At 30.9% G+C, this 26,684-nt stretch overlaps 1 long non-coding RNA gene across 1 annotated transcript in view; it reads left to right on the forward strand.

Moving 5' to 3' along the window:
* The window catches only part of LOC145271207 (uncharacterized), a 45,203-nt gene extending 19,177 nt beyond the window's left edge, over positions 1-26,026 (forward strand). Inside the window, exon 3 of the long non-coding RNA XR_013865752.1 lies at positions 22,705-26,026. This is a non-coding gene — a long non-coding RNA (uncharacterized LOC145271207). The remainder of the gene's footprint in view (positions 1-22,704) is intronic.
* The last annotated feature ends 658 nt before the right edge of the window (positions 26,027-26,684 follow it).

A 26,684-nucleotide genomic window follows, 5' to 3' on the forward strand; every position in this document is an offset into this window, starting at 1 on the left:
TTCCATGATCAATTTTAGTGATAATCTTGTTCCATGATCAATTTTAGTGATAATCCTGTTCCATGATCAATTTTAGTGATAATTGTGTTCCATGATCAATTTTAGTGATAATCTTGTTCCATGATCAATTTTAGTGATAATCTTGTTCCATGATCAATTTTAGTGATAATTGTGTTCCATGATCAATTTTAGTGATAATCTTGTTCCATGATCAATTTTAGTGATAATTGTGTTCCATGATCAATTTTAGTGATAATCTTGTTCCATGATCAATTTTAGTGATAATTGTGTTCCATGATCAATTTTAGTGATAATCTTGTTCCATGATCAATTTTAGTGATAATCTTGTTCCATTATAAACTTTAGTTATAATCTTGTTCCTGTAAAGCATGCAGGTACAAAGTAGGGAAATATGTGGATAGTCATGTTTTCCAAATCAAATTTAGTTAAACTTACAAGAACTCACAGAAACGACTTCACTATGAGGATATCTGTCAAAAAAGTCGTGAATAGTCCAACAATAAACCTTAGTTCTTCCACACTAGTATCAATAATTGAACAACGGACATTATCTCCAGAAGTGCAGGAGCAGATTATGAAAATTTGGCCATCGAAGAAGAACTTTGCTTCACCATTGAGGAAGTAGAGTTGATGAAGATGGAAGAAATACTTCAACTACCAAAAATTAAAACATCAAACGCTATCAAGGCAATGATGTAAACACCAATAAGCTAAACCAGATTATATATGCTGCATGACTCTACATTGTCCGAAAAACACTCCTTCAATTTCAAAGTTAATGTGTATTTGCCTCAAACTCCACACTGAACTCGGTACACCACTCACTCCCTGATTTTCCTCTGCGAACAGACGCCACACTTGACGACTTGAAAATCACCCCTTCTCAGGTACATGCTATTATAAAAAACCTAGACACCTCTAAAGCATGTGGACCAGATCTCATCTCATTAAAAAAATGCTCTGCCGAGGTTGCTCCAGTTCTGTCCAAACTTTACAATAAATGCCTTAACGAATCTTGTTTTCCCGACTGCTGGAAAACCGCCTCTGTGGTACCAGTCTTCAAGAATTCTGGTGAAAGAACTGACCCACTAAATTATCGCCCCATCAGCCTCCTCCCGCTTTTCGCCAAAATATTTGAGTCCTTAGTTAATAAAGCCCTAGTCCAGCACCTAACAGCTGCTAAACTCTTGACTGACAAACAATATGGATTCAGGCAAGCCCGTTCAACAGCAGATATCTTAACTGTAGTTTCTGAACGTATATACCGTTCATTGGATAAAACAGGGGAGGGTAGAGCGGTGGCCCTTGATATATCTAAGGCTTTTGACAGGGTATGGCACGATGGTCTTCTAAGGAAAATTAGATCATATGGAATCACTGGAAGAATTCATAACGTAATTAAATCCTTCTTAAGTAATAGAAAAATCAAAGTTGTCCTCGACGGACGTACATCCAAACAATATGACATAAATGCGGGAGTGCCTCAGGGGTCTATCCTTGGACCTCTATTGTTCCTGATATTCATAAACGACCTCCCTGATAATATTGTTTCGGAGATGGGTATATTTGCCGATGACACCACTCTCTATAACAGATATGAGGGGAAAAAAATGAACACATATCCAAGAAAATGGCAGAAACACTAGAGGATGACCTCCAATCCGTAGTGGAATGGGGACAAAAATGGTTGGTCTCATTCAATGCTGCTAAGACTAAGCTTGTTTCCTTCAATAACTACAAGAAACCTTCTCTACCACCAATAGCAATGGCCAAGAACACATTGCCTGAAAGTACTTCTTTTAAACTCCTCGGCCTAACGTTTACAGGGAATATGAACTGGAATAGATACATTGAGAGCATTGCCAAGGCTGCTGCAAGGAAGGTTGGCTCCCTCTACCGTGCTAGAAAACTACTTACGCCTGCCAGTATCCTATACCTCTATAAGGCAACCATTCGCCCATGTATGGAGTACTGTTGTCACATCTGGGCTGCTGCTTGTCTCTCGCTCCTGGACAGGGTTCAAAAAAGAGTCGCAAACCTGATAGGTCCTGAACTGTCATCTGGGCTTCAACCTCTGTCCCATCGACGAGATGTTGCATCCCTCTGCCTGTTCTACAAATACTTTAATGGTGAATGCTCTGACGAACTGCAAACACTTGTACCTCCCCGACGTAACTACCCCCGACAAACCCGACAAGCTACTAAGTCTCATCCCTTTACAGTGGAGATCCCTAGGTGCAAGAAAGCCTTTTACTCCAATAGTTTCTTCCCCAGAACTGCGGGTCTTTGGAACTCCCTTCCGGGATTCTGCTTTCCCAACTGCAATGATATGCAGAAGTTCAAGTGTAATGTTAACAAACATCTTTCTACTCTTCTCCCTTCATAATGACCCCGCTAATTAATTCCCTAATAGTAGCCCCCTGCTTCAAAGTGGCACTGTGCCTTGTTTGGGGTGAAAATTGAATAAAAAAAAAAAAAAAAAAAAAATTTAGAGCAAAAAAACTTTACAATAACATTGAACCAAAACTTCAAAGGCAAATGAACTTGTATAGAAAGGAGTTGCCCCAGATCAAACGATGCTTTGCGGCCTTTACTCTGTGTGTAAAAGTCCCTCGGTCGCAGGTCACCAAATGTAAGTCATGACCTGGTCGAAACTGCAATTGTCGTGATCGTCCTTCTCATAGTAGCTCTTTACAAGATTCTTCCGTATCACAGACCCGGTTGTCAGTTTTCGATGCTGGCATCCGCTGAAAATTAGCTTTTCATGCAGGCCAAAAAAACACAGCTAGTTTCTAGTCTATTAAAAGTTAATTCACACAATTTGCAGGTGTTTACATACGTACAATTGTTCAGTTTGATTACACAAGAAGCAGTCTGGAATCTTATTCTTGGTTCTTTATGGTGGTGATGGCGGATGAAAGGGGGTGTAGCCTCTCTCGTGAGTAAGTTATCTCTCTGGACGGACATTGGGGAAAAGTGTTGGTTGGGGTAAACTTCTAGACCAATCATCAAGCAACACGTTCTTCTGGGAAAGTCCCGATTCCTTGCACGGTCTGAAAACCTGGGATTACAGCCTTATTTCATTCCCACGCTCCCAGGAGTTGACAGTTAACTCCTCTGACTTTACACAAAAAAAACTGACGTCTTTGAGCTGGGTTTTGCCAAGACAAAAACTAAGTTATATTTCGTTCTAGTTTTTCAAATGACGTCTCTTGTCATTTTTCTCAAACAATAAAATCATGTGTTTTACAAAAACAATAAATTCATCCTTTCAGCTAGGTTACCCGCCGCTGCCCGGGGACCCAATAATGCTTAAACGACAATACCAGCATAATTAGTCGGCCTTACTCAGTGAATCTGATGAGAAACTTTTATAAAAGAATACAACGTTATTCTGTAGACATTTGATACACGAAACACTCACTGTGGAAACGCCACCACAAACATAAGAGCTGGGAGACTTTTGGACGCCTCTGTTTGAGAATGATGGACACTGAAACCAAGAGGCCTTAGGATCCTGGATATACCTCAAAGAAACGAAAGCAAGAAATGCCAGAGCCAGAGATAACGTCTGGAATGATTAAACGAAAGTTGGATCGATTCGAGAATAAGAAAAAGACGAGGAAAAGACAACTTATTCAATTTTTGGCTCATAAGTTAGCTGCTTCACCAGACTGTTGAGGGGTGGAGGAGACACATAGGAGCCTATTAAAAGGTGATAACATTCCCATATTTAAACCGAAAGAGACACATCACCGTAAAAAATGTAGACAAATTTGCTGTCTATGACCTGCATTCTATTTATTAGCCTAGTTGCAGATAACATCTATGGACACGTCTCATCTGTGCTATACTCGGAAAAAGAATAAGAAGGATTTAGGCAGCAAGAAGCAGTTGTTGATTAAATAGACCATCCTCAAAGACTGTGGGAAGTAACAAAAAGATTAAGCATGTCTTGGATTATCAAAATTCATATGAAAGTATGGCCGACATGTGGATGCTACGATGTGTTGATTTATATAAAATCTATCCCATAATAAAAGAAAACCATGACTGAACATATAAAGATGTAGCAAACGACCTTGACATTATGCCATAGTAATGGAAGAATAATAATCGCTGACGTGAAAACCGTAGACGACTTTTCAAGGTGATAGTTTTTATCCTTTGTTTTATGTTTGACAAAATGTCTGCTAAGTAAACTACTTCATAAAAGTTCCTGCAATCTAAGCCAGAGCCGCCAACAAGACCCACACAAAAAAATCAACACTTTTTGTGAATGAACCCAAGCTATATGTACATACAGATTGTACATTTTATAAAGATAATTTGTTCAGGAAAAATGTGACAAGTGCTACGTAAGAGCTGGGAAAAAGGTCTAAACGAGAAAGCATACAGTTTGACGACTGGAAAAACAGGAACAATACAAATACATTAGGATAAAAGAAAATGGCACAATCCAACATATTTGCAAAATGAGAGAGAAAATAGGCAGAGAATATGTTCGTCGTGTATGAAATATTTGCAAAATAGTGTATTACACATAAAAACAACTTAGTGTATTACAAATAAAAACAACTTAGTGTATTACAAATAAAAACAACTTAGTGTATTACAAATAAAAACAACTTAGTGTATTACAAATAAAAACAACTTAGTGTATTACAAATAAAAACAACTTAGTGTATTACAAATAAAAACATCTTAGTGTATTACAAATAAAAACAACTTAGTGTATTACAAATAAAAACAACTTAGTGTATTACAAATAAAAACATCTTAGTGTATTACAAATAAAAACATCTTAGTGTATTACAAATAAAAACATCTTAGTGTATTACAAATAAAAACAACTTAGTGTATTACAAATAAAAACAACTTAGTGTATTACAAATAAAAACAACTTAGTGTATTACAAATAAAAACATCTTAGTGTATTACAAATAAAAACATCTTAGTGTATTACAAATAAAAACAACTTAGTGTATTACAAATAAAAACAACTTAGTGTATTACAAATAAAAACAACTTAGTGTATTACAAATAAAAACAACTTAGTGTATTACAAATAAAAACATCTTAGTGTATTACAAATAAAAACAACTTAGTGTATTACAAATAAAAACAACTTAGTGTATTACAAATAAAAACAAGGCAATTGCGATTAAACAGGTTGCCATGCCAGTAGTAACATAAGCTTTGACATTGTTGATTGGCCACAAAAGGTTAGAAACTAAAACAAGACAAATGCTGACACATATTGAAACTCACAGAGTAATCTACAGAAACCACTGTCTATCAAGGTCGTATCCATACAGCAGACGAAATGAGTCTCTTAGAGTTTGATTACCAGTCTTGAATTATTGTCACAGGATAATATCTCATGATATGGTATTGAACTATTGTCACAGGATAATATCTCATGATATGGTATTGAATTATTGTCACAGGATAATATCTCATGATATGGTATTGAATTATTGTCACAGGATAATATCTCATGAGATGGTATTGAATTATTGTCACAGGATAATATCTCATGATATGGTATTGAACTATTGTCACAGGATAATATCTCATGAGATGGTATTGAATTATTGTCACAGGATAATATCTCATGATATGGTATTGAATTATTGTCACAGGATAATATCTCATGATATGGTATTGAATTATTGTCACAGGATAATATCTCATGATATGGTATTGAATTATTGTCACAGGATAATATCTCATGATATGGTATTGAATTATTGTCACAGGGTAATATCTCATGATATGGTATTGAATTATTGTCACAGGATAATATCTCATGATATGGTATTGAACTATTGTCACAGGATAATATCTCATGATATGGTATTGAACTATTGTCACAGGATAATATCTCATGAGATGGTATTGAATTATTGTCACAGGGTAATATCTCATGAGATGGTATTGAATTTTTGTCACAGGATAATATCTCATGAGATGGTATTGAATTATTGTCACAGGATAATATCTCATGATATGGTATTGAATTATTGTCACAGGATAATATCTCATGAGATGGTATTGACTTATTGTCACAGGATAATATCTCATGATATGGTATTGAATTATTGTCACAGGATAATATCTCATGATATGGTATTGAATTATTGTCACGGGATAATATCTCATGATATGGTATTGAATTATTGTCACAGGATAATATCTCATGAGATGGTATTGAATTATTGTCACAGGATAATATCTCATGATATGGTATTGAATTATTGTCACAGGATAATATCTCATGATATGGTATTGAATTATTGTCACAGGATAATATCTCATGATATGATATTGAATTATTGTCACAGGATAATATCTCATGATATGGTATTGAATTATTGTCACAGGATAATATCTCATGATATGGTATTGAATTATTGTCACAGGATAATATCTCATGATATGGTATTGAATTATTGTCACAGGATAATATCTCATGAGATGGTATTGAATTATTGTCACAGGATAATATCTCATGATATGGTATTGAATTATTGTCACAGGATAATATCTCATGATATGGTATTGAACTATTGTCACAGGATAATATCTCATGATATGGTATTGAACTATTGTCACAGGATAATATCTAATGAGATGGTATTTAATTATTGTCACAGGATAATATCTCATGATATGGTATTGAATTATTGTCACAGGATAATATCTCATGATATGGTATTGAATTATTGTCACAGGATAATATCTCATGATATGGTATTGAATTATTGTCACAGGATAATATCTCATGATATGGTATTGAATTATTGTCACAGGATAATATTCTCATGATATGGTATTGAATTATTGTCACAGGATAATATTCTCATGATATGGTATTGAATTATTGTCACAGGATAATATCTCATGATATGGTATTGAATTATTGTCACAGGATAATATCTCATGAGATGGTATTGAATTATTGTCACAGGATAATATCTCATGATATGGTATTGAATTATTGTCACAGGATAATATCTCATGATATGGTATTGAATTATTGTCACAAGATAATATATTGAGCGAATTTCTAACAGTATTTTGTCTAGTTTATTATTTATAATACCTTTTCCCAAGCTTACCCTCTCCGAGAGAGAGTCGGGCGCCATTTTGAATTTTCCAATACATCCGTAAACACTGCATGTTTTTCGAGCTTAATAAACATGTAATACAAACCCTTATAGTAATTAAAGAAAATGCTATAATTAATTTTTCAAGCAGTTTCGTGTTGAAATATTCTGGAAACTTGTATTTGGCGCGGCTGCTGCTAGCCCCCCCCCCCCAGTCGGCCATTTATTTTTTCGCGTTTTCTCTCTCTGTAACCCCCATCTCCACCCCCCTCGTCCATTTTCTCCGTCAGATGGCAGCATGTGACGTCATTTTACGGAGAAATCAGAGCGAGTGATAAGCCACGCCCAGGCTAGCTCATGCACTAGTACCAAAAATTTAATTCAACTAAATAACTTTAAAAATTAAATTTCACTAAATAACTTTAGAAAATTAAATTCCACGAAATAACTTTAGAAAATTAAATTCCACTAAATACCTTTAAAAAATTAAATTCCACGAAATAACTTTAAAAATTAAATTTCACTAAATAACTTTAAAAAATTAAATTTCACTAAATAACTTTAAAAATTAAATTTCACTAAATAACTTTAAAAAATTAAATTCTACGAAATAACTTTAGAAAATTAAATTCCACGAAATAACTTTAAAAAATTAAATTTCACTAAATAACTTTAAAAATTAAATTCCACGAAATAACTTTAAAAAATTACATTTCACTAAATAACTTTAAAAATTAAATTCCACGAAATAACTTTAAAAAATTAAATTCTACGAAATAACTTTAAAATTTAAATTCCACGAAATAACATTAAAAAATTAAATTCCACGAAATAACTTTAAAAAATTAAATTCCACGAAATAACATTAAAAAATTAAATTCCTCTAAATAACTTTAAAAAATTAAATTTCACTAAATAACTTTAAAAAATTAAATTTCACTAAATAACTTTAAAAAATTAAATTCCACGAAATAACTTTAAAAAATTAAATTCCACGAAATAACTTTAAAAAATTTAATTCTACTAAATATCTTTAAAAAATTAAATTCCACTAAATAACTTTAAAAAATTACATTTCACTAAATAACTTTAAAAATTAAATTTCACTAAATAACTTTAAAAAATTGAATTCCACGAAATAACTTAAAAAAATTAAATTCCACGAAATAACTTTAAAAAATTAAATTCCACAAAATAACTTTAAAAAATTACATTTCACTAAATAACTTTAAAAATTAAATTTCACTAAATAACTTTAAAAAATTGAATTCCACGAAATAACTTTAAAAAATTAAATTCCACAAAATAACTTTAAAAATTAAATTCCACAAAATAACTTTAAGAAATTAAATTCCACGAAATAACTTTAAAAAATTAAATTCCACAAAATAACTTCAAGAAATTAAATTCCACTAAATAACTTTAAAAATTAATCTGAAATAAATAATAAGTTTATTTTTATTGCAATTCAATAATAATAAAAATATTCCGGCATTTTTTATAACAAACGCGAATAAAAAATTTGAATCTCCGATTAAAAAAATAAAATAAACGAAAAACAAACTAAAAATAAAATATATTGTCGATATTTCCTACCGACGAGTGGGGGGGGGGAGAAAAGACGTTTAGCTTGCAACGAAAAATTACCTCGTTGCTTACAAGCAAACGACACAGCCTTCACGACTGAGACAATTTTTATTTTTGTACCTTTTCTCCACATTAAAAAACGACCCTGGTGTCTAACTCTGCCCCGTGGGGAGGCATTGTAAATAGGTACAAGCAAACGTATTCTTGTAAATAGAACGCGCTGTTAACAGTTGTCCTACCGGTCTGATAGATCTCTAACAACAACAAGAACAAAAAACTACAACAACAACAACAAGCCTACAAAGGTGACTGTTTTTATAGTCTTAATCTCTCGTTTAGCGAGACTGAAACGAGACTGGAATGTCTATTTAAGCTATAAGGAATAGACATCCTATTTTTTTTCATTAACAAACACCAGGCCGGGCCGTTCTTCACAGCCATAAGTGTCTTTCCCTTCCCACCGAGCCACCCTCGGTAAGTCAATCAATTTAATTATCAAAATATACAATCTGACATCTAAATTTTTGTCAAAAATTTGTTTATTTATGGAGCAAAACTTATGTGACTTTTGGAGAAAATAATGTTTACCATAAACACAATAATTTAATTTTAAGTTGCTCGACTGACCATAAAAACTGTATTTTATTATTCAATTGTTTTAACATTCCTTAAAACTTTTTTTGTTTATCTATTATGCCGCTAGAGAATTTCTTTGGAGTTTTGATGTTTTATTCAATATTTTACATTGGTAAAATCCCTTCAAAACGTATTGAGGTTATATGAAAAAATAAAGTTACGTACCCATTACAAATGTTTGTTTTCTGTTTCTTATGTTATACATTAGTAGATTAGGGGTCATTTTGAGTTAAAAGTTTAAGTCAATGTCAAGTTTCTTTCCAACTCCTCAAAAATCTTTAAAATGACTTGTATAGATTTTCGGTGGAGCTGAAAACGAATATCACATTTAAATTTGGATCAGATAGGACGTTTTCATTATACGAATGATTTGTTTTTTAAGTTGTGAAATATATGATTAATGTTCAAATAAATAAATAATATTTATATTATTGTGAAATATATGATTAATGTTCAAATAAATAAATAATATTTATATTATTGTGAAATATATGATTAATGTTCAAATAAATAAATAATATTTATATTATTGTGAAATATATGATTAATGTTCAAATAAATAATATTTATATTATAGTGAAATATATGATTAATGTTCAAATAAATAAATAATATTTATATTATTGTGAAATATATGATTAATGTTCAAATAAATAAATAATATTTATATTATTGTGAAATATATGATTAATGTTCAAATAAATAAAATTTATATTATTGTGAAATATATGATTAATGTTCAAATAAATAAATAATATTTATATTATTGTGAAATATATGATTAATGTTCAAATAAATAATATTTATATTATTGTGAAATATATGATTAATGTTCAAATAAATAAATAATATTTATATTATTGTGAAATATATGATTAATGTTCAAATAAATAAATAATATTTATATTATTGTGAAATATATGATTAATGTTCAAATAAATAAATAATATTTATATTATTGTGAAATATATGATTAATGTTCAAATAAATAAAGTTCTATGAAGACATAAAATTACGAATTGCATAAAACAATAGAAAACTTACAAGTGTGTGTTACAAAATCAAATTAAATAAAAATTGTTGAAGCATAATTGAATTTCGACGAAACTGCCTGGATTAAACCCGATATTATTTATAACTACATCGATAATCTTGTTCCATGATCAATTTTAGTGATAATTGTGTTCCATGATCAATTTTAGTGATAATCTTGTTCCATGATCAATTTTAGTGATAATCTTGTTCCATGATCAATTTTAGTGATAATCTTGTTCCATGATCAATTTTAGTGATAATCTTGTTCCATGATCAATTTTAGTGATAATCTTGTTCCATGATCAATTTTAGTGATAATCTTGTTCCATGATCAATTTTAGTGATAATCTTGTTCCATGATCAATTTTAGTGATAATCTTGTTCCATGATCAATTTTAGTGATAATCTTGTTCCATTATAAACTTTAGTTATAATCTTGTTCCCGTAAAGCATGCAGGTACAAAGTAGGGAAATATGTGGATAGTCATGTTTTCCAAATCAAATTTAGTTAAACTTACAAGAACTCACAGAAACGACTTCACTATGAGGATATCTGTCAAAAAAGTCGTGAATAGTCCAACAATAAACCTTAGTTCTTCCACACTAGTATCAATAATTGAACAACGGACATTATCTCCAGAAGTGCAGGAGCAGATTATGAAAATTTGGCCATCGAAGAAGAACTTTGCTTCACCATTGAGGAAGTAGAGTTGATGAAGATGGAAGAAATACTTCAACTACCAAAAATTAAAACATCAAACGCTATCAAGGCAATGATGTAAACACCAATAAGCTAAACCAGATTATATATGCTGCATGACTCTACATTGTCCGAAAAACACTCCTTCAATTTCAAATTTAATGTGTATTTAGAGCAAAAAAACTTTACAATAACATTGAACCAAAACTTCAAAGGCAAATGAACTTGTATAGAAAGGAGTTGCCCCAGATCAAACGATGCTTTGCGGCCTTTACTCTGTGTGTAAAAGTCCTTCGGTCGCAGGTCACCAAATGTAAGTCATGACCTGGTCGAAACTGCAATTGTCGTGATCGTCCTTCTCATAGTAGCTCTTTACAAGATTCTTCCGTATCACAGACCCGGTTGTCAGTTTTCGATGCTGGCATCCGCTGAAAATTAGCTTTTCATGCAGGCCAAAAAAACACAGCTAATTTCTAGTCTATTAAAAGTTAATTCACACAATTTGCAGGTGTTTACATACGTACAATTGTTCAGTTTGATTACACAAGAAGCAGTCTGGAATCTTATTCTTGGTTCTTTATGGTGGTGATGGCGGATGAAAGGGGGTGTAGCCTCTCTCGTGAGTAAGTTATCTCTCTGGACGGACATTGAGGAAAAGTGTTGGTTGGGGTAAACTTCTAGACCAATCATCAAGCAACACGTTCTTCTGGGAAAGTCCCGATTCCTTGCACGGTCTGAAAACCTGGGATTACAGCCTTATTTCATTCCCACGCTCCCAGGAGTTGACAGTTAACTCCTCTGACTTTACACAAAAAAAAAACTGACGTCCTTGAGCTGGGTTTTGCCAAGACAAAAACTAAGTTATATTTCGTTCTAGTTTTTCAAATGACGTCTCTTGTCATTTTTCTCAAACAATAAAATCATGTGTTTTACAAAAACAATAAATTCATCCTTTCAGCTAGGTTACCCGCCGCTGCCCGGGGACCCAATAATGCTTAAACGACAATACCAGCATAATTAGTCGGCCTTACTCAGTGAATCTGATGAGAAACTTTTATAAAAGAATACAACGTTATTCTGTAGACATTTGATACACGAAACACTCACTGTGGAAACGCCACCACAAACATAAGAGCTGGGAGACTTTTGGACGCCTCTGTTTGAGAATGATGGACACTGAAACCAAGAGGCCTTAGGATCCTGGATATACCTCAAAGAAACGAAAGCAAGAAATGCCAGAGCCAGAGATAACGTCTGGAATGATTAAACGAAAGTTGGATCGATTCGAGAATAAGAAAAAGACGAGGAAAAGACAACTTATTCAATTTTTGGCTCATAAGTTAGCTGCTTCACCAGACTGTTGAGGGGTGGAGGAGACACATAGGAGCCTATTAAAAGGTGATAACATTCCCATATTTAAACCGAAAGAGACACATCACCGTAAAAAATGTAGACAAATTTGCTGTCTATGACCTGCATTCTATTTATTAGCCTAGTTGCAGATAACATCTATGGACACGTCTCATCTGTGCTATACTCGGAAAAAGAATAAGAAGGATTTAGGCAGCAAGAAGCAGTTGTTGATTAAATAGACCATCCTCAAAGACTGTGGGAAGTAACAAAAAGATTAAGCATGTCTTGGATTATCAAAATTCATATGAAAGTATGGCCGACATGTGGATGCTACGATGTGTTGATTTATATAAAATCTATCCCATAATAAAAGAAAACCATGACTGAACATATAAAGATGTAGCAAACGACCTTGACATTATGCCATAGTAATGGAAGAATAATAATCGCTGACGTGAAAACCGTAGACGACTTTTCAAGGTGATAGTTTTTATCCTTTGTTTTATGTTTGACAAAATGTCTGCTAAGTAAACTACTTCATAAAAGTTCCTGCAATCTAAGCCAGAGCCGCCAACAAGACCCACACAAAAAAAATCAACACTTTTTGTGAATGAACCCAAGCTATATGTACATACAGATTGTACATTTTATAAAGATAATTTGTTCAGGAAAAATGTGACAAGTGCTACGTAAGAGCTGGGAAAAAGGTCTAAACGAGAAAGCATACAGTTTGACGACTGGAAAAACAGGAACAATACAAATACATTAGGATAAAAGAAAATGGCACAATCCAACATATTTGCAAAATGAGAGAGAAAATAGGCAGAGAATATGTTCGTCGTGTATGAAATATTTGCAAAATAGTGTATTACAAATAAAAACAACTTAGTGTATTACAAATAAAAACAACTTAGTGTATTACAAATAAAAACAACTTAGTGTATTACAAATAAAAACAACTTAGTGTATTACAAATAAAAACAACTTAGTGTATTACAAATAAAAACAACTTAGTGTATTACAAATAAAAACAACTTAGTGTATTACAAATAAAAACATCTTAGTGTATTACAAATAAAAACAACTTAGTGTATTACAAATAAAAACATCTTAGTGTATTACAAATAAAAACATCTTAGTGTATTACAAATAAAAACATCTTAGTGTATTACAAATAAAAACAACTTAGTGTATTACAAATAAAAACAACTTAGTGTATTACAAATAAAAACAACTTAGTGTATTACAAATAAAAACATCTTAGTGTATTACAAATAAAAACATCTTAGTGTATTACAAATAAAAACAACTTAGTGTATTACAAATAAAAACAACTTAGTGTATTACAAATAAAAACAACTTAGTGTATTACAAATAAAAACAACTTAGTGTATTACAAATAAAAACATCTTAGTGTATTACAAATAAAAACAACTTAGTGTATTACAAATAAAAACAACTTAGTGTATTACAAATAAAAACAAGGCAATTGCGATTAAACAGGTTGCCATGCCAGTAGTAACATAAGCTTTGACATTGTTGATTGGCCACAAAAGGTTAGAAACTAAAACAAGACAAATGCTGACACATATTGAAACTCACAGAGTAATCTACAGAAACCACTGTCTATCGAGGTCGTATCCATACAGCAGACGAAATGAGTCTCTTAGAGTTTGATTACCAGTCTTGAATTATTGTCACAGGATAATATCTCATGATATGGTATTGAACTATTGTCACAGGATAATATCTCATGATATGGTATTGAATTATTGTCACAGGATAATATCTCATGATATGGTATTGAATTATTGTCACAGGATAATATCTCATGATATGGTATTGAATTATTGTCACAGGATAATATCTCATGATATGGTATTGAACTATTGTCACAGGATAATATCTCATGAGATGGTATTGAATTATTGTCACAGGATAATATCTCATGATATGGTATTGAATTATTGTCACAGGATAATATCTCATGATATGGTATTGAATTATTGTCACAGGATAATATCTCATGATATGGTATTGAATTATTGTCACAGGATAATATCTCATGATATGGTATTGAATTATTGTCACAGGGTAATATCTCATGATATGGTATTGAATTATTGTCACAGGATAATATCTCATGATATGGTATTGAACTATTGTCACAGGATAATATCTCATGATATGGTATTGAACTATTGTCACAGGATAATATCTCATGAGATAGTATTGAATTATTGTCACAGGGTAATATCTCATGAGATGGTATTGAATTTTTGTCACAGGATAATATCTCATGAGATGGTATTGAATTATTGTCACAGGATAATATCTCATGATATGGTATTGAATTATTGTCACAGGATAATATCTCATGAGATGGTATTGAATTATTGTCACAGGATAATATCTCATGATATGGTATTGAATTATTGTCACAGGATAATATCTCATGATATGGTATTGAATTATTGTCACGGGATAATATCTCATGATATGGTATTGAATTATTGTCACAGGATAATATCTCATGAGATGGTATTGAATTATTGTCACAGGATAATATCTCATGATATGGTATTGAATTATTGTCACAGGATAATATCTCATGATATGGTATTGAATTATTGTCACAGGATAATATCTCATGATATGATATTGAATTATTGTCACAGGATAATATCTCATGATATGGTATTGAATTATTGTCACAGGATAATATCTCATGATATGGTATTGAATTATTGTCACAGGATAATATCTCATGATATGGTATTGAATTATTGTCACAGGATAATATCTCATGATATGGTATTGAACTATTGTCACAGGATAATATCTCATGATATGGTATTGAACTATTGTCACAGGATAATATCTAATGAGATGGTATTTAATTATTGTCACAGGATAATATCTCATGATATGGTATTGAATTATTGTCACAGGATAATATCTCATGATATGGTATTGAATTATTGTCACAGGATAATATCTCATGATATGGTATTGAATTATTGTCACAGGATAATATCTCATGATATGGTATTGAATTATTGTCACAGGATAATATTCTCATGATATGGTATTGAATTATTGTCACAGGATAATATCTCATGATATGGTATTGAATTATTGTCACAGGATAATATCTCATGAGATGGTATTGAATTATTGTCACAGGATAATATCTCATGATATGGTATTGAATTATTGTCACAGGATAATATCTCATGATATGGTATTGAATTATTGTCACAAGATAATATATTGAGCGAATTTATTATTATTATTGAGCCATTTATTTTTTCGCGTTTTCTCTCTCTGTAACCCCCATCTCCACCCCCCTCGTCCATTTTCTCCGTCAGATGGCAGCATGTGACGTCATTTTACGGAGAAATCAGAGCGAGTGATAAGCCACGCCCAGGCTAGCTCATGCACTAGTACCAAAAATTTAATTCAACTAAATAACTTTAAAAATTAAATTTCACTAAATAACTTTAGAAAATTAAATTCCACGAAATAACTTTAGAAAATTAAATTCCACTAAATACCTTTAAAAAATTAAATTCCACGAAATAACTTTAAAAATTAAATTCCACTAAATAACTTTAAAAAATTAAATTTCACTAAATAACTTTAAAAATTAAATTTCACTAAATAACTTTAAAAAATTAAATTCTACGAAATAACTTTAGAAAATTAAATTCCACGAAATAACTTTAAAAAATTAAATTTCACTAAATAACTTTAAAAATTAAATTCCACGAAATAACTTTAAAAAATTACATTTCACTAAATAACTTTAAAAATTAAATTCCACGAAATAACTTTAAAAAATTAAATTCTACGAAATAACTTTAAAATTTAAATTCCACGAAATAACATTAAAAAATTAAATTCCACGAAATAACTTTAAAAAATTAAATTCCACGAAATAACATTAAAAAATTAAATTCCTCTAAATAACTTTAAAAAATTAAATTTCACTAAATAACTTTAAAAAATTAAATTTCACTAAATAACTTTAAAAAATTAAATTCCACGAAATAACTTTAAAAAATTAAATTCCACGAAATAACTTTAAAAAATTTAATTCTACTAAATATCTTTAAAAAATTAAATTCCACTAAATAACTTTAAAAAATTACATTTCACTAAATAACTTTAAAAATTAAATTTCACTAAATAACTTTAAAAAATTGAATTCCACGAAATAACTTAAAAAAATTAAATTCCACGAAATAACTTTAAAAAATTAAATTCCACAAAATAACTTTAAGAAATTAAATTCCACTAAATAACTTTAAAAAATTACATTTCACTAAATAACTTTAAAAATTAAATTTCACTAAATAACTTTAAAAAATTGAATTCCACGAAATAACTTTAAAAAATTAAATTCCACAAAATAACTTTAAAAATTAAATTCCACAAAATAACTTTAAGAAATTAAATTCCACGAAATAACTTTAAAAAATTAAATTCCACAAAATAACTTCAAGAAATTAAATTCCACTAAATAACTTTAAAAATTAATCTGAAATAAATAATAAGTTTATTTTTATTGCAATTCAATAATAAAAAAAATATTCCGGCATTTTTTATAACAAACGCGAATAAAAAATTTGAATCTCCGATTAAAAAAATAAAATAAACGAAAAACAAACTAAAAATAAAATATATTGTCGATATTTCCTACCGACGAGTGGGGGGGGGGAAGAAAAGACGTTTAGCTTGCAACTAAAAATTACCTCGTTGCTTACAAGCAAACGACACAGCCTTCACGACTGAGACAATTTTTATTTTTGTACCTTTTCTCCACATTAAAAAACGACCCTGGTGTCTAACTCTGCCCCGTGGGGAGGCATTGTAAATAGGTACAAGCAAACGTATTCTTGTAAATATAACGCGCTGTTAACAGTTGTCGTACCGGTCTGATAGATCTCTAACAACAACAAGAACAAAAAACTACAACAACAACAACAACAAGCCTACAAAGGTGACTGTTTTTATAGTCTTAATCTCTCGTTTAGCGAGACTGAAACGAGACTGGAATGTCTATTTAAGCTATAAGGAATAGACATCCTATTTTTTTTCATTAACAAACACCAGGCCGGGCCGTTCTTCACAGCCATAAGTGTCTTTCCCTTCCCACCGAGCCACCCTCGGTAAGTCAATCAATTTAATTATCAAAATATACATTCTGACATCTAAATTTTTGTCAAAAATTTGTTTATTTATGGAGCAAAACTTATGTGACTTTTTGAGAAAATAATGTTTACCATAAACACAATAATTTAATTTTAAGTTGCTCGACTGACCATAAAAACTGTATTTTATTATTCAATTGTTTTAACATTCCTTAAAACTTTTTTTGTTTATCTATTATGCCGCTAGAGAATTTCTTTGGAGTTTTGATGTTTTATTCAATATTTTACATTGGTAAAATCCCTTCAAAACGTATTGAGGTTATATGAAAAAATAAAGTTACGTACCCATTACAAATGTTTGTTTTCTGTTTCTTATGTTATACATTAGTAGATTAGGGGTCATTTCGAGTTAAAAGTTTAAGTCAATGTCAAGTTTCTTTCCAACTCCTCAAAAATCTTTAAAATGACTTGTATAGATTTTCGGTGGAGCTGAAAACGAATATCACATTTAAATTTGGATCAGATAGGACGTTTTCATTATACGAATGATTTGTTTTTTTAAGTGGGGGATCACTTTCCTATATCAATTTTACGTAAAATGAGCACCCACTTTCTGGTCACCTAGTAATTTCTTCATATCATAAAGCAAATTTAACTGTGACCAAACATTTACGTGATAAATAAAACGCATTTTTATAACGTTGTCTAGGACGAGTATTCACCAGCCTTGTATAATAAGTTGAATATTCAATCTTACTACTAATAATAAAAAAACAAACATTCACTTGATAAATAAAACGCATTTTTTATAACGTTGTCTAGGACGAGTATTCACCAGCCTTGTATAATAAGTTGAATATTTAATCTTACTACTAATAATAAAAAACAAACATTCACTTGATAAATAAAACACCTTTGATTACAAACAATTTATATTTTCAGATGATTTAGGAGTGAATGGATATTTACAATCAAATTAGATTTGAGATATTTTTTTAACTTTGGCTAAAACGAAGATATGGCACTTCTACCAGCCTTGATGTGGCAACAATACTCAATCATTATGCTAATGTGAGCTTTGTAGGCGTATAGGATACTCTCGGTGCCCGGAAAACTCGTCCCGGGAAAACTCGTCTCGGGAAAACTCGTCTCCGGAAAACTCGTCTCCGGAAAACTCGTCCCCTTTCGCTAGGTAGGAAAACTGGTCCCTTATTGAATAAATATCGATTAAAAACACATTTTATGATCGTTCTTGAAGGAGAAATTGTTTTTTTTTTAAAATAGACTATAGCCCCCCCCCATAATATTAAAAAAAAATTTTTTTTACTTGTTTGATGTTTTTTTTTTTTTTTTTTTTAAATAAAATCGATTTTCTAAGTGTCCGTTTTCTACCTAACTGGCTAAGTTCTTAGTGGTTTCACTTATTTTAAAGCGTTTATTATGTTCATAAACGAGACCGCATATTTTTTTATATTAATATAAAAAGAATTTACTTATTTACTGTTGTTATAAAAGGGTAAAATGGATTTGGGTTTGTATTACTGTACACATAGATTCGAAAAAATTGTCAAAAAACAAATATATAACAAATAAATGTTATCAAAGGCAAGATAAGCTACTTTCCTACCAAACTGGATATATTTTTCGTGTTTTTATTCAATGTAACATGTTTATTCAGCTCGAAAAACATACAGTGTTTACCGATGTATTGGACAATTCAAAATAGCGGCCGACTCTCTCTTAAACACAGTAAGTTCGGGAATAGGTGTTATAAATAATAAACTAGACAAAATACTATTAAAAAAAACAACCGAATATATGTCAACCTATGTCACGGTAATATATATTGAGCGAATTTCTAACAGTATTTTGTCTAGTTTATTATTTTTCGAATCTATGTGTACAGTAATACAAACCAAAATTTTAATATTTTTTGAAATATAATTTAGAGATGGGGAGGGGTTATATCTCCCTCGGAAAAACAACCAACAAAAAATGAAATTAAAAAGATTCTTGATAAACGATAGCGGAGTTTTCAATAAAATTGATTAATAAATTTATTTAGTGATTACTTTTTCTCTGAATGATTGATTTTAGAATTTTGAAATAAAAATTTAAAAAATTAAAAATGAGTTAACGAGAGATTGTTAGCACATGGCATCTCTCGCGCCAAAAAAATATTTCGCTTTTGATTTATTAGTTAATTTTTGCAAAATTTGACAGGACGACAATAAATGTTGATAATTGATAGAATTATAATTTTAAATAACGCATGAGTGCATTGCATTTGGTATGAGAGAAAACGAAAACATAACAACAAAAAACTATCATAATTAAAAAACCAAAACAAAAAAGTAACGCTCCCAGTTTTTAATTTTTTTGTTTTGTTTTTTTTATTATTGTTTTTATGACTCCAAAAAACATCGTTAAAATAAGAACCAAAATTTTTTTTAATTAACTTTGTATGAACATAATAAACGCTTTAAAATAAGTGAAACCACTAATAACTTAGCCAGTTAGGTAGAAAAAAAAACAAAAAAAAAACATTAAACAAATAAAAATATTTTTTTAAAATATTATGGGGGGGGCTATAGTCTATTTTAAAAAGCAATATCTCCTTCAAGAACGATCATAAAATGTGTTTTCAATCGATATTTATTCAATACGGGACCAGTTTTCCTACCTAGCGAAAGGGGACGAGTTTTCCCGAGACGAGTTTTCCCGAGACGAGTTTTCCCGGGACGAGTTTTCCTAAATTCGATACTCTCAGATCCCCGGGATTTTCTATCAGGGTTGAGAAAGACCAATTTTCTTGGAGTATCCTTTATGATATTCTCAAAAATTATAGAAATGAATAAAAACGTAAAACGTAAAGAACAGTTTTTCCAACCAAATTAATGAATTTCTGAGCATTAAATTAATTAAAGTTTAAATTTAAGAAAATGTTGATATTTTTTAAATTTTACATATTCGTCTATTGACGATATGTAAATGCGTAGGTAGATTTGCCATTTAGTTGTACAAAAATCTTCGAACCAGTTAATCGTTAAAAGGAACTCTTAGAAAGAAAACACACATATATATATATATATATATATATATATATATATATATATATATAATTATTTTTTTACTATAATAATTAAATACCTACAGACACTAGTGTTTCATCCTTTCGGGATTCTTCAGTGCAGGGTGTCACGATTACTACCAGTCGAACGATTCGAACCCTGCGACACGAGAATCTCTGGCTCGATTAGCGGAGGCCGTATCCATTCGGCTACTATTAACCGTGTGAAATAGCGTTGGATTTTAAACATTTTAATTTAAATGTTCATTACGTCAGACAGACAGTGATCAAATCGTTATACGATGATCTACGCATAAGAGCTAAATTGACCGACTTTTAATTCAACTGAAAGTGCTCAACGATAAGAAACGAATTTCTTAAAGGGGCTGTCATAATTATTTTTTTACTATAATAATTAAATACCTACAGACACTAGTGTTTTATCCTTTCGGGATTCTTCAGTGCAGGGTGTCACGATTACTACCAGTCGAACGATTCGAACCCCGCGACACGAGACATCTCTGGCTCGATTAGCGGAGGCCGTATCCATTCGGCTACTATTAACCGTGTGAAATAGCGTTGGATTTTAAACATTTTAATTTAAATGTTCATTACGTCAGACAGACAGTGATCAAATCGTTATACGATGATCTACGCATAAGAGCTAAATTGACCGACTTTTAATTCAACTGAAAGTGCTCAACGATAAGAAACGAATTTCTTAAAGGGGCTGTCATAATTATTTTTTTACTATAATAATTAAATACCTACAGACACTAGTGTTTTATCCTTTCGGGATTCTTCAGTGCAGGGTGTCACGATTACTACCAGTCGAACGATTCGAACCCCGCGACACGAGACATCTCTGGCTCGATTAGCGGAGGCCGTATCCATTCGGCTACTATTAACTGTGTGAAATAGCGTTGAATTTTAAACATTTTAATTTAAATGTTCATTACATCAGACAGACAGTGATCAAATCGTTATACGATGATCTACGCATAAGAGCTAAATTGACCGACTTTTAATTCAACTGAAAGTGCTCATTTTTTTGTTTTTTCTCATAAATTTATCTATCTGCACATCCTATTATTTAAATCTTCGGTTTGTTTGAATATATATATATATATATATATATATATATATATATATATATATTCAAACAAACCAAAGATTTAAATAATAGGATGTGCAGATAGATAAATTTATGAGAAAAAACAAAAAAATATATATGTATAAAAAAAGTAAAAAGTATACAGCCTTAGAGTATTTGTCGAACCAAATTATTAAACATCGAATTTAGCGCTTTTAAGAATATGTCGATATTGTTAAATTTTACATATTCCTCTATCAAAAATATGTAAATGTACATTCTTAAGAAAGGCAGAAACAATTGTATGCAGTAAAAACTTTTTTGTGGAACCCATGGAAATGTTCTATTATTATAACAATGGTTCATATCGATATGTTTGCATATATAATTGAAAATTGTTTCATAACAATGGTTATAGATGTATAACTGCATACAATTGTTATCTAGACAATGTATTGATGGTCACCTGTGTTGACTGGTTGTGTATCAAGTTAGAAAGTAGTAGGGTTTTTCTGAGTTTCATATAACTTTATTATTATATATTATTATATATCAAGACGCATATATAAGTTACAAAAGTTTTACTACATACAATTATTTTGGAGGAAGACCTGTATCGACAATTATCATAAATTATCGAGAGGTTATGAGTTCAATCCAATAATATTGACAATAAAATACATTAATAACAATATAAATTTTATTATTATATATAATATTATTAAATATTAAGACTCATTAAAATAAAATACATTTTAATATGCCTATTTCATTTTTACAGATGTTTTTGCTTGAATCCATTAACTTTTCCTTTAAAAATGATTTTTCTAGTGTGTCTTATATAACTTTCTAAATATCAGTTATCTAGAGGTTATGAGTTTCATCCAATAATATTGGCAACAATTAACAAACATATATAATTATAATTCATTTTTTTACAGATGTTCCTGCTTTAATGAATGTTAATGGATCATCCTTTTCTTTAAAACGGGAAAATTATCATCAAAATCTGTGTGAAGATTTATTATTTTGTAGTGAAAACATGTGTTTAATAAAATATATTAAAAGGTGTTAAAAAATTGAAACCACAACATTAAGAAATATCTCTTAGAGAATGAAGACCAAATAAATGCTTAACCCATTTTTTGTGAAGTAGATGGCGTTTGTTTTTGGAATAAAATTCGGTCGAAATTAAGATGATAAAGATAAAAGTCTTTAAAAACATTAAAACATAAATCAAAACCTGCTTAAAATGGATTTAAAAATTTCAAAAGTACGTAACCTTTGAAAAGACAATATTTTTACAGTCCAAGAAACCATAACACTAAGAAATATCATTCAGTGAATGGACACTTCGTATAACTAGTTCCAAGCTTAATTGTAGTAAGAAAATGCTCGACGGGACTGGAAAAGTCACGTTCTTGTAAAGTGTGTGGATATTCTTGTTCTCAAAAGTCATACTTAGTGAAACATATGAGAACTCACACTGGGGGAAAGCCATCTTCTTGTGAAGTGTGTAGATTTTCTTCTCAAAATTCAACGTTAGTGAAACATATGAGAACTCACACTGGGGAAAAGTCATATTCTTGTGAAGTATGTGGATATTTTTGTTCTCAAAAATCAACGTTAATGAAACATGCGAACTCACACAGGAGAAAAGTGTGTGGATATTCTTGTTCTGGAAAATCAGCGTTAGTGGTACGTATGATGCATCACACTGGAAAAAAGCCGCATTCTTGTGAAGTGTGTAAATATTCTTGTCATCAAAAATCAAATCTAGTTAAACATATGAGAACTCACACAGGAGAAAAACCACATTCGTGTGATATTTGTGGATATTTTTTTTCGCAAAAGTCCCATTTAGTGACACATATGAGAACTCACACCGGGGAAAAGCGATATTCTTGTGAAGTTTGCAAATATTCTTCTTCTGAAAAATCAACGATAGTGAAACATATGAGAACTCACACTGGGGAAAAACCATATTCTTGTTTAGTGTGTGGATATTCTTCTTCGCAAAAGTCACATTTAGTGAAACATATGAGAACTCACACTGGAGAAACGCCTCATTCTTGTGAAGTGTGTGGATATTCTTGTTCTGAAAAATCAACATTAGTTATACATATGAGAACTCACACTGGGGAAAAGCCACATTCTTGTGAAGTATGTGGATATTCCTGTTCTCGAAAATCGTCATTACGGATAAATATGAGAACTCACACTGGGGAAAAACCACATTCTTGTGAAGTCTGTGGGTATTCCTCTTCTCAAAAATCATCATTAGTTTGCCATATGAGAACTCACACTGGGGAAAAGCCACATTCTTGTGAAGTTTGTGGATATTCCTGTTCTAAAAAATCAGCGTTAGTTATACATATGAGAACTCATACTGGGGAAAAGCCATATTCTTGTGACGTGTGTGGATATTCCTGTTCTACAAAGTCAAATTTAGTTATACATATGAGAACTCACAATCGTTAGAGTCGAACTGTAATGAAATGATAGAGGGAACAACGACTATGTATTAAATTGTAATGAAATCAAGTGTTAGCTACGAGGACGGAATGAGATACAAATGATCCTATACATAAACAACTAAAGGAATGTAGCGTAGGCATCATTGAAATAGTCAAGCATGCAGCAGTACATAACATGTTCAACAGATATGACAGTGGAAATGGTGAGAGATCACTATGAACACCTGCCCCAACAAATCTAAAGTAAATGATGAACCAGCAACACAAATTGAAAGAAGGAAATGCACAAAAAGTCAAGAAGAAGCGAAAAAACAAGGATAGAAACAATACATTTTGTGGAAGAGCCAGGAATGTATAGATACTTCACTCTAATGGCGCATGTTCAATGACAAAAACATTGAATAAAAACTTTCATGAAATTTTTATTTTTGTATTTTTATTCATTGTTTGATATGTTGAGAAAGCATTTTAGAGAGAATCGTTTACCGATCTTATAATTTTTACATTTTATTTAATTCTTTACTGTGTATAAACTTGGGATCAACTCAGAACAACTGAACATAAACTGAATCAAGTCAAACATGGACATCATTGTATATTGACATCTAAGTCTGATAACATCATGAGATTTGGAATATTTTGTGTAAATGACAAATACTTATGTTTGTATATATACATGTTGGAACGATAAAATTATAACAATTTTAAAGTCTGAAAGCATCAACATGAGATTTGAAATAAAACTTTGATCAATGGCTGGTCGTTCAAAAATTACACGTATTGATTTAATATTGTGTAAAAGAAATTCGAATATATAAATAAATATTTAATCAAATAATAAACAAGCATTCAAATAAATATTCAAATATATAACAAATAGAAATAATCAATCGGAACTAATCAATATTTCTGAAATTGTGTGCACTACAGAATAATAAAAATAATATATACATTTATTCATTTTAAACTTTCAATCAACATGAGATTTGGAATATTTTGTGTTAATAAAAATACTTATATATATATATATATGTTGCATTGTTATCTCTAATAAGAGAGACGAATCATAAAGGGGATCGTGTGTGATCGTCTAGTCAGCCATAATGTTGTGTGTGATCATCTCGTCAGAATTAACCTCATCTGATCGTCTAGTTGTTCTGTTTGTTCATATGCCGTTGTGTGTGTGATACATGTCATGTATTTTCAGACATAACTTCTGCGTCTCTCTCTTGATCCATTCTCTAACATTCATTCCATCTATCCTTATTTTCAAAAAATGTACGCATTTTTAAATTCTAGTACATTGTTTTTTATATCTACACAACCACTTGATTAAGAAAGATCGGACACCATAAAACAAAAAACGAAACTTTTGTTTCTAAAATCACCCCTTTTCCAATTGACTTCATAATTTTATTTTTTAGACCAGAATCTCTATCTGATCTCCCTGGCATATTCCTTTTGGGTGTAGGGTAGTACCTCCTATAACTCACGTCAGAGTCTTCATCCAGCCAGCCTTATGCCATAAACTGAGGTCTCATTTTACCTCTTTACGAAATCATCCAAATGAGCCCTTGATCCTTTCTTTCGCATTGTTGTTCTTTTAATTAGAATTAATTTGTTTTCGTTTTGTAACTAACTTAACTTTTGGGGACATTCTCAAAGCTCATTTATTTTCGTGGTTGGCTTCCAAAATTTTAAGATATATCTTTCATCCACTGATTCACTTGGATTTCCTTGCTTAGACCTTTGGAACTTGATGAAGACTAAGAAAATATCACCCTTAACTAACTAACCCCTTTGCGCCAAAATTCCTATTTGCACACTAAATTTTAACTAATAGCCCGATCTTTGTGATTTTTCTTTTCTCTCATCAGAGCTTCCAAGATCCCGCAGAGATATCCCGCATTCATGCATCCCTAAAAAAATATAAGGTTATATCTTCTTACGTACCTATGGTATATTTTACTTTTCTCTCACTTCATTAAGCTATATGTGATTTGCCTATGGTACTGACTCTCATAGTCCTTGGTACTCTTAAGGATTCTCGTATCCTCTCCACGCCTGTATCTAATTAATTAAACCAAGTCTTACCTCCTGCTTGGAATCGTCACGTGCGACCAGCTTTTTTTTTCAAGCACTTCATTACCACAGGGTCCATCTTATTCTCCTACAGGGCATCTCTAATACTTTTCCGACAAGTTACTCTTCTTACGAAAAATATTAATGGACTTTAAAAAAAATACAAAAAATAATCTATTAAAAAAGAAAATCTCTCTTTTGGCTTATCACATCTGTAAAAACTTCTCAAAAATACCCGTTACATAATTGCTATTTTGGTCCCCTTTCTAAAATTCTAATTTATTCTAAGCCAACCATTTCCCGTATCATCGTATTTTTTCTAGATCATTTCAATTCTAATGTATGTACCTGATAATGACTAC

The sequence above is a fragment of the Euprymna scolopes genome, chromosome 46 (assembly GCF_053919585.1).
Source record: "Euprymna scolopes isolate OS-2025 chromosome 46, ASM5391958v1, whole genome shotgun sequence".
NCBI classification, from domain to species: Eukaryota; Metazoa; Mollusca; class Cephalopoda; order Sepiida; family Sepiolidae; genus Euprymna; species Euprymna scolopes.